Source organism: Capsicum annuum, chromosome 3, assembly GCF_002878395.1.
Source record: "Capsicum annuum cultivar UCD-10X-F1 chromosome 3, UCD10Xv1.1, whole genome shotgun sequence".
In the NCBI taxonomy this organism is placed as follows: domain Eukaryota; kingdom Viridiplantae; phylum Streptophyta; class Magnoliopsida; order Solanales; family Solanaceae; genus Capsicum; species Capsicum annuum.
The window spans coordinates 230,420,271-230,430,680 of record NC_061113.1 but is presented as its reverse complement, the minus strand read 5'-3'; the positions used below and the strand labels follow the sequence as shown (position 1 = coordinate 230,430,680).

The 10,410-nt window shown below is 32.6% G+C and overlaps 1 protein-coding gene across 8 annotated transcripts in view; it reads left to right on the top strand.

Moving 5' to 3' along the window:
• The first annotated feature begins 3,632 nt into the window (after window positions 1–3,632).
• LOC107863109 (protein DEFECTIVE IN MERISTEM SILENCING 3) overlaps window positions 3,633–10,410 on the top strand; it is a 21,889-nt gene continuing 15,111 nt past the window's right edge. For 5 of the 8 annotated variants that reach the window (XM_047409467.1, XM_047409462.1, XM_047409459.1 and 2 more), the window contains exon 1: window positions 9,320–10,095. The gene's annotated coding sequence lies outside the window, so the exon portion shown is untranslated. Of the gene's footprint in view, window positions 3,762–9,319; window positions 10,096–10,410 lie in introns of those variants that run through there. The other 3 variants (XM_047409460.1, XM_047409458.1, XM_047409464.1) reach the window with 2 other exon arrangements.

The window sequence follows — 10,410 nt, the reverse complement described above, 5'->3', positions numbered from 1 at the left end:
ATAACCAACCAATTGAGCTACTACGCCTTTCGTAAGTGACATCTCTTTGCTACAAGAATAATTATTACTAAAGATAAAATAGGAAAAATATACTTAATTATATCTTGATTTTTGATAACTAGAATTATTTTGGGACACTATTTTTAGTAAAAATGATATGAAAAGTGGTTCGAATGAAGTAAATAATTAGATATTCCCTCTTTCACGTATTAAGTGCCCACATTACTAAAAGTAATTGTCCTAAAGTACTTATTAATTTATAAAAGTAAGAGAGAACTATTTTTTTTAAATTTTAATCTCATGACTAATCTTTTTTATTTTTTTCATTTTACTCTTATAATAAATCTTTTTTGAAAGTGCAAACAAATATTTGCAACACTTCAAAAAGTTTTGATATAGGTAAATTAGTAAAATTACTTTTTTATTTATGATTTTTAAGAAACGTATAAAAAAATATAATTTCTAAAGAAGACATGTAAAAAAGTGAATAACTAGTACACGTAGGGGGTGCATCGTTCGATTCGATTCAATTATGTGTATTCTCGATTTTAATTTGTTGACAAGCTAAATCGATAATCAAACTAATAAGATATTCATTTAATACAACTAAAATCAATTAATAACCAAATCGATATAGCTAGAAATAAAAATATAATTTAAATATAATTTAATTGAATTATTGGTAAAACAAATTGATTGTCCAATAAAAATATTTACAAACCATCTATAAATCATTAATCCTATAACCCAATATCAAAAAATTAAAATAATATTTTTTTATTCAATTTATTGGTTAACCTTTTCGCCGGAGTAGGTGGAGATTTTTGGAAGTTAGAATAAGATTATCAAAATTTAAAACTATTATAGCACAGAATTTCACACCAAATATAAATGCCAAAACACGCACATTCCTGAGCTGTATATTCCCTTTTTCTGTCAGCGCTCACGCTTATTTTTTATTTTTCTCCGGTCCCCAACCCACCCCACCCCCCACCCCAACAACAACAACCAACAACAAAACCTAAAGAGATAAGTATCTATTATTTTCAGAACTTGTCGAGTTTTATACATGATACATCTAAACTTTGATTTGTTCTAAATATTTCTAAACTTATTGTTTTAGTGAGTTGCATGACTCTTTTTTGTTGATATAGTAAAATGTTTGTAGTCACACTCCATCAGGTGTGTGATGGAGTATTTTTTGGACCAAATCAGTATTTTTCATGATTAAAAAACAAAAAAAATCTATTTTCTTTAATTTTTACAAAAAAAATTAATTATCCCTCTCCCTATTTACTATCCCTCTTTTTCTATTACTTTCAATCTAAAAAAAGTTTCATCCATTTATTAATTTTGTAAAACTTTAGTTTATTAATTAGTTTATGAAATAAAAATTTCACCCGTTTATTAATTTTGTAAAAAATTCATTTATTAATTTAAAAAAAAAATCATTTGTTTATTAATCAAATCTAAAACTTCAGTTTCCATTCCTACGAAACTCTTTCATTTTTGTAATCTTAATTATACATATTATATGAGTTATTGTAACTAAAAAAAATATACTAAATATCAACGCAGATATTTTTTTTAAAAAAAATACTAAAGAAATTAAGACACATATTTAGGGCCCGTTTGGCCATAAATTTTTTTCCCTTTTTTCAGGATTTTTTTTCACTTTTTCACTTTTTCGGAAATTATGGTGTTTAGCCATAAAACTCCGGAAAATTATTTCGGAGTTGGATTCTAAAAAGTGAAAACAATTTTTTGTTGTTTTCACAATTTTTCACTCTCATTTTCAACTTTTATTATTATTATATATAACCCCAATCTTTAATTTTTTATACAAACACCTCTTATAACTACAACCACCAAGAAAAAAATTATTATTTGTTTTCTATGGTACAATGTTATTTTTGATTGTTACAAATATTCTAATCTCTTTTGCTTCTTTTAATCAAAATTTACTAACGCGAAGTAAAAAATAATAAATGACAATCTATGGCGGAAATACATCAACTTTGTTTTGAATGAACTATATTATAGAAATATAATAAATTATGTTATTTAAAAATGAGAATTTTAATATTTTTTTCTTGTCATTCTAATTTTCTGTATATGTCATATAATGGCTATGATGATTTTAATAAATTATTAAAAAATGATCAATAAAGTCGCATATCAAACATAAGTAACGATCCATATTGACGATTACCTTATTTTGGTTTTATGGATTCTGAACAGAGACGAGTGAGGTAATTAGCTTAACAAAAGTTTGTTCTCTTTAAAACAAAAAAACATATATATTCAAGGAAAATCAATATCATCAATAAAGAAAAAGCAAAGAATTAGCACTAATCTATTCAGAAATAATTCATTCGTAATTTTTTTAAAAAGATCAAATTCAATAAAATAATTAATTCAAGTGAAAGTAATTAAGAATTTTCATCAACAAATTTAAAAATATATAAAATAATTTATATCCATCAATCATATTTATCAAAATATATCTTCTCTATTCAATTGATTATGGTTAGATAAACTTATTTAGCTCATGTTTGTGATATTTTTATTCAAATTTTAGAAGAATAACAACCATAATAATTAGTTTGTTGTTAATTATTTTATCAATTGAAGACATATAAATTATTTTCTCAATATTTGGTTATATGTTTGTAGGTAAATTAGTAGTTGAGTGATTTTGATAATTTTTAAAAGTTAAGGGCATAAAATCATATTTAAAAAAGTTTTTTCAAAAATCTAAAAAAAAATTCAAAAAGACATGGCCAAACACAACTCTTATCCCAACTTCATCTTCAACTCTAACTCCAACTCCAACTCCGGAAAAAAGTAATTTTTATGGCCAAACGGCTACTTATAATAAAGAGAATGTAGTTATATTGATTATTAATTTTTAGTTCCTAACGATTTGATTTTTGATTTAACCGATAAGAAAATATTCATAAAATAGAAAATAGAAAAAGCAGTAACTAACATGAAAAGAAACCGAATCTTAGTCGGAACTAAAATTTTACTTATTGGGTGTAAAATATATATTATATATATATATATATATATATATATATAGGGTATAAAAAATTAATTTAGCATAAATTTATTGGGTCATCGATTTACCCAATAAAAAACATCGAACCGAATCAATGACCTAATATTTTTTTTATAAAATCATTAAAAAATCATTAACCCTATAACAATAAATCAATAACATTTTTATCGATTTAATTTTCGTACACCCCTAACTTAAAATGTAATTTCTTACCCTGTTAATTATAATAAAAAATATATTTGTGCATGTGAGTCTCCTCAAAATTCTAATCGAAACATTAATCAGAAACTACTATGAAACACGAATCGGAAAAAAATAATTTCATATTTTTAACATACATTAAAAAATATAAATTTTTAGATAATAGCTTACTTGATTGACGAAAATTCAATCTTTCACTATTTTGGAGTAGAGAAAAACTGAAAAATATAATTTATTTTAATATAGGATAAATATAAGAGATTGGATGCCATATGGACGGACAGCCACATCAGCACTTTTTTTCCACGTATACGCGTGTGGTGTACACGCACCAGACAATCAGCAAAAAAAGCCAAAACTCACAAGTTCCGGTAATGCATTCTTCTCTCAAACCTAAAACTTCCACACTCCCGGCGGTGCTGTCACTCTCCTTCGAATCTCCGGGATCCAATAAAGGACGGCCAACAACGGAGAATGTTCGATCGGCAATTACAAGGTACACCTTCACTAAATTAGAACTCATTTAATTTACTAAATTAATCGTAAGAATACTTAATTAATCACCGATAAAGCCTACAATTCTTCGTCAATTTCGATGCACATTTAATTTAGCTGCTAGTTTATGATTAAAGATTTTTACGGTATGCAACTGTATATCAATATACATCATGGAGTTGAGATTCATTCCCTTGCTTTTGCTGTGATCATGGCACACTGCAAAGTGGATCAGTTGAGGCAGTTATCTGCAATTTTAAGGTTGTCAAGATTATGAAAGATATCTACGTAGTTTATTTTATTTATCATTCATGGATGTAATATGCACAATAGTCTTGATAATAGGTATAGATAATATCTATGTACAACCATCAGAAATAGTCTCTCTTTTGAGGTGGTTGTATGTATTGCGTACACTCTTCCCTTTCTAGAATCCACTTTGTGGGAATATACTCGGTAAGTTGTTGTAGTCATGAATACTCATTTACTTCAAATTATATTTTCATGTGCATTATCATCTACAAAAATGATCGTGCGTAGATATATCTATATTTATTGTTAAGGCTATTGTGCATATTGCATCCATGAACGATAAATAAAAGGAACTATGTTGATATCTTTCATAATCTTAACAACCTTGGAATTTCGGATAACTGTATCATCGTTTCCACTTTGCAGCATGTCACGATTGCCAGCAAAAATTAGAGGAATTAATTTTTCTTCCTTGATTGAGAGATAGATCATGCAAAATTAGTGCCTTAATACTGACGGGTAGCTGTAAAAGGAACATAATTGTTGTGTAAAATGGATTAACAAAACCAAATAAAATACGATAGGGATTAAGTGGTAATCTTTGTTAAATTCTCATTTTCACTAGATCTCTAACAACTAGAACCCTAGATTCCTTGATATCTTAGTTAAACTAGCAGCCAAATCAGAGGAACGTCAAAATTGATGAAGAATTGTATCTGAGCACATGCATGTCGGCTTTATCGGTGATTAATTAAGTGGTCTTTTGATTAATTTAGTGAATTTAAGGACTTTTAGGTCACTAAATAATCGAAGGTAAAATAGAGGGAAATAGAGAAGTTGTCTCTTGTCATTATCTATCGACATTCTTCATTGACCGCTGTCCATCGTTGGGTCACCGGAGATTCCTAGGAGAGTGAGACTGCACCGTCAAGGGGAGTGGAGAACAATGGGTGTGGCTTTTGAAGCAAAGTAGATTATAAGTCTTGGGAATGAAAACTTTTTGGTACTTATATTTAGTGCGTAAATCTGACACACTCCACATGTGAACAGTATTTTCAAATTTGATAATCTTATTGTAACTTTTGAAAATCTACATGTACTCTAGTTTAGAGTTGTCAATATGGCGAAGTAGAACGCTAATACCTAATCTATAGAATCTATTGTGGAATCCCATTCCATATGTGAGTTGGCTAAACTAATATAGTGGGTCTTGTTTTGATGCGGGAAAATCTTTTTAAAAGGCATCTCGGCAAGTGAGGACTGAGAACCATAAGGCTAGCGACAAAATGCCAGCATAAATTGCTCCCACATACACTCATGATAAGGAGGTGTGGGACAACTAGCTCGGACTAGAACCCAACCCTTAAGATGCTAGGGTCCAAGGAGTTAATGCAGGAAGTAAGTTTCACTTGTAACTTTAAGGAGTATAGAAAGTTACTTAAAATTTATAGCAAGAACTTTGTTTGTCGTTCATTCCTAAATTCATGTCACCTTTAATTAGTTAACTTAAAAAGAAATTGAGTGTAACCATGGATTCTTTTTTACGTCTTTAAGAAATTTCTTTCAAAATCTCGAGAGTAGAAGAGGAGAAACTCTAATCGACAATTTGGATAGCGTTGGTGTCGATGAAGGTGTGTTTTTTCTCTTGCCTAACATCTAGATGGGCGATTTTGACGGTGGAAAACCCTATAAATCATAAGGTTGTATGGTCAGCTGGTGTTACATATGTAAAGAGATGGGAAGAATTGGATCACCTTCTCATACATTGTGTCTTTTTGCATCTATGGCAAAAACCCTGGTTGAAAATATTAAACTACTTGTGGTGATATAATAATAAAGACTTATTCATATAAATGTGTTGAAAATGTTATTCTTTCCTTTTTAAGAAAATACATAAATACCACCCCAAGCTATGACCCTTTTTTAAACAGAGACTCAAACTTTGCGGGGGTCCTACTACCTCCCCTGAACTAGTTTGAAGTAAATTATTGGACCTTCTGGAGGCACCTAACATTGAGTGTGTATATCATTTTCCTAAAGAGTGTAAAACAAAAAATAAATAAGGCAAACTTTTTTTTTTTGGCAACATTATTATTAAATATATTTATGACCTTTTTATTTTTTAGTTCAATTTTTTTCCTTTTTCTTTTTCTTCTTCTCCTTCCTCAGCGTCCGTTGCCTAAGTTGCATGGACTCGGGTGCGGGTATCCGAGACGGGTACGGATCCGAGAGTCGGATTCGTCAAAATTTAATTTTTAAGATTTGGGGGTGCGAATCCGATTATGGATACGGGTGCGGGGATTCAGTTAAAAAAACTAAGTATTATAAATATAGTCCCATATTTAAACAGTCATTTCAATTTACTTTTCCCTATGTGTCAAGGAAATTTTATTCCTAAAAAGATATTCTTCACTTTGTTCCACTGTTAAGGTAATTTCTTTTAGTTACTTTTTAAATTAGGATTAGTATTTTTTTATATGGAAAAAAATAAATTCTTTTCAATTAGGAGTAGTATTTGAAAAGTCAAACACTCACTAGATCTAACTAAATTAGGTTGACCTTTTTAATATAATTTATTTTTAAAAAAAATATAATTAATAAAAAATAGGATCATTGCCGACAATCACAGAGCTGAGCATTCTATCATTTACTCTTTCTTCCTCATTGAAGTTCCGGCGACAATAACCCTTGCGTCGGTGACAACCGACAATCACAGATCTGAGCATTCTACCATTTTCTCTTTCTTCTCCATCGAAATTCCAGCGACGATAACCCTTCCGCCAACGACAACAATCACTGTTGTCAATTTTCTCCCTTCGCCAGTTTCTCCCTTGCGATAACGAAGCCAACTTTTTTCTTGATGTTGGTCAACGTCTCCGAATTCGTTTGACCGAATTCGAGATAAAATCCATGTCGGCGTTTGCACCGGTGTCGCGTCGGGACCGGTTCGACGGCATAACCGCCGAGTTCAAGCAACATAGGCAGCAACAAGATCCGAATTTGGATTAGCACCTCTCGAAGCGGAATCCGCAGCTGCTGCTATGGCATCTCGGGCAAAAATATTAAGGATGAGCCTAACGACTAAGAGAAGGGTGCATATAACTGAGCAAACCACAAATGTCGAAATATGTATCTCATCATATGAAAATCGGTACCCGAAGCCGCAAAGCATATGCAATAGCCTGTAATCCACAAATATAGGCCTCACGAACACCGTAAAAAAAAGATAGGTAAAGCTTCAGACACGGTTGCCAACATCGAGAAGGTGTTGTAACCTCCTTGAGTGACTACGCATCCCCAACCAGCAACAATCACTCTCACTGCATTTAGAGCAGGGTGATAGCGAGCAGAAACGTAGTCACCGGGTCCTAGGTAGTCGAGTTTTGGTAACACCGGTTGTACTAAAATCAAAAGACCAGTAACATATATTGAACTAGCACAAGCAATCTTGACCGTGAAACCTTGATCTTGCTCACCAATGTAAATGGCAAAAAATAAGAGGCTGGCAAGAAAGCACGGATCACCAAACAACAGGAGAACTGTTTCATGGGTTCAGACAGTGAAATAGTTCTCCTCTTCTTTGGTGATTTGTGTTTGCTTGCTAGCCTCTTCTTTTTTGCCATTTACATTGGTGAGCAAGATCAGGGTTTCACGGTCAAGATTGCTTGTGCTAGTTCAATGTATGTTATTGGTCTTTTGATTTTAGTACAACCGGTGTTACAAAAGCTCGATTACCTAGGACCCGGTGACTACATTTCTGCTCGCTATCACCCTGCTCTAAATGTAGTGGGAGTGATCGTTGCTGGTTGGGATGCGTAGTCACTCAAGGAGGTTACAACACCTTCTCGATGTTGGCAACCATGTCTGAAGCTTTATCTGTCTTTTTTTTTTACAATGTCCATGAGGCCTACCTATATCTGTTGATTAAGGGCTATTGCATATGCTTTGCGGCTTCGGGTACCGATTTTCATATTATGAGACACATATTTCGACATTTGTGGTTTGCTCAGTGATCTGCACCCTTCTTATAGTCGTTAGGTTCATCCTTGATATTTTTGCCCGAGATGCCATAACAGCTGCTGCGGATTCCGCTTCAGGTGTTGCTGGTCCAGATTTGGGTCTTGCTGCTGCTGAGATCCGGGCGGATTTGTCGGCGTGTGGTGATGCTATTATGCATTTGGATCTTGTTGCTGATGAGTTGCGTCTTTTACCTCCTCATTCTGATACTGATGTTGCCGAGGATAGGGTGGATGCTGATGTGGTCCATCTTGTTGCTCCCCATGCGTATATTGATCTTCCACTTCCTGATATTGATCTTGAGATTCTTCATGCGTTTGTTGGTGGTAGGATTCGTTGGTCTGAGGGTGGTGACTTCTAGAGATGACATTTCCTTCTTTTGAGAGAGCTAGCTATAGTCAATCCTTAGGTTTTTGTTCTTCTTTGAGAAAATGGCTCAGTGGACCCCTGTACTATGTCGGTTTTGTAAGTTGGAAACTTCTACTTACTTGTTTGTCATCTGTACCCCTGAACCCACCAAAAAACAACATTTTAAACACTTTTTTGGTGAGTGTAACACAATCTCGCTACATCAGCTGTCATGTCAGTTTCCACGTCATTTTCAGGTATTACATTAAATTGCATGTCATTTTTAAAATGATACATAAGAAATTAAATATTAAAATAAATTTAATTAAATAAAAAAAATTATAAATTGAAGAAAAATTTAAATAATCATGTTTTTATTTTTGTTTACAAATTAAATATCAAATTCATTCCAAATAATTAAAATTATTCTCCAACTAATTTAATTTTTAATTATAATAAATTCATATATACAAACATAGTGAATTTTCGATTTTTAAATTTGAATATCTTTAACAAATTCACAAAAACTTTAAGTTTTTTCAAGCTTAATTCATGAAATTCACTAATTTTTTAATATCCACTATCACTCACTTTCACTTCAAATTTAAATTTTAATCCCAAAAAAAAATGAAAAGATTTCAAATTTAAATTTTAATCCCGAAAAAATATGAAAAGATTTCAAATTTAAATTTAAATTAAAAAAATGAAAATATTTGAATTGAGAGAATTTTTTTTTTTTAAAAAAATTCAAGGTGGTGCTGGGGGTGGAGGGATGGGTGGGGTTGGGAGGGGCTGGGATGGAGAGGGGTTGGACGTGGCTGGGGTGCGGAAGGTGCTTGACGGGGCCGAGGGTTGGTGGGAGGCTGGACGGGGCTGGGGTGGGGTGAGGAGGGACTGGACGGGGCTAGGTGGGGTGGGAGCTGGACGAGGGTTGGAGGTGGGGTGACCTTTTTTTTATTTTTTATTTTTAAATTTTTTAAAATATTTTAAATTTAAAAAGTTGACGGCCCTTTTTTTAATTTTTTTAATATAAAATTGAACAAAATTGACCCCCACTCGCAACGTAGACGCATCCTACTCAGTCATTTTAATGCCACATAGGACTGGTCAACAGTCAAGGGGTTTAAAATGTTGCTTATTAGTGGGTTCAGGGGTCCAGATGACAAACATGTTAGTGAAAGTGTCCAACTTACAAAACCAACATAGTACAAGGGTCCACTAAGCCATTTTGTCTTCTTCTTTCTAGGCATCAAGTAGTTCATCCATCAGTTGGGCTTTAATGTAATGTAATGATGCCTCTAGGTGAGAATTGATATCTGGCTTTAAGTCGGGCATTACTTCACTTTGATAGATATCAGCTTTGGTTAAATATTGCATAGTCTATCTTCATTCTGTTCTTAATGGGTGTGAAATTGTTAGCTTTATTTTGTTTCTTGGTAAAGATTAAACTTTTATTGCTATGATTGAGTAGTCGATTGTGTATCTTTTATTAGTTATAGGTTTCAAACTATAATGTGTATAGTTTCTTGAGTTTATCTGAAGTTGTTGTTGTAAAGACTAGATTTTTATTGGTAATGACTAGTCAATTGTTTAGCTCTAATGCGTGCTTTTATTGTGTGAGGGCCACCATTAGCGCAATGGTAGAGTTGTAATATGAGATTCTTATTGCTAAACTAAAAAGACCAGCTCGGTGCACTGATCTCTCGCTTATTCGCAAGGTCCATGGAAGGGTCGGGCCACAAGGGTCTAGTGTACGCAACTTTACCCTGCATTTCGCCAATGGACTGCTTCCACTTTCCACAGTTTGAATCCATGAACAGTCAGTAGTCGAAAGTGTCATCAGTGGTAGGTTTAAGTACTAATGGTCATGAAATTGGTAGGATTATCTTGTCTTTTTAGTGAAGATTAAATTTCTACTGCAACATTGAGTAGTCAAGTGTCGCGAGTATCTTCTAGTTATCAATTTCAAACTAGTAATAGGTATTAATATTGTTCCTTTAACTTTTTTTTTTTGGGGGGGGGGGGGGGGGGGG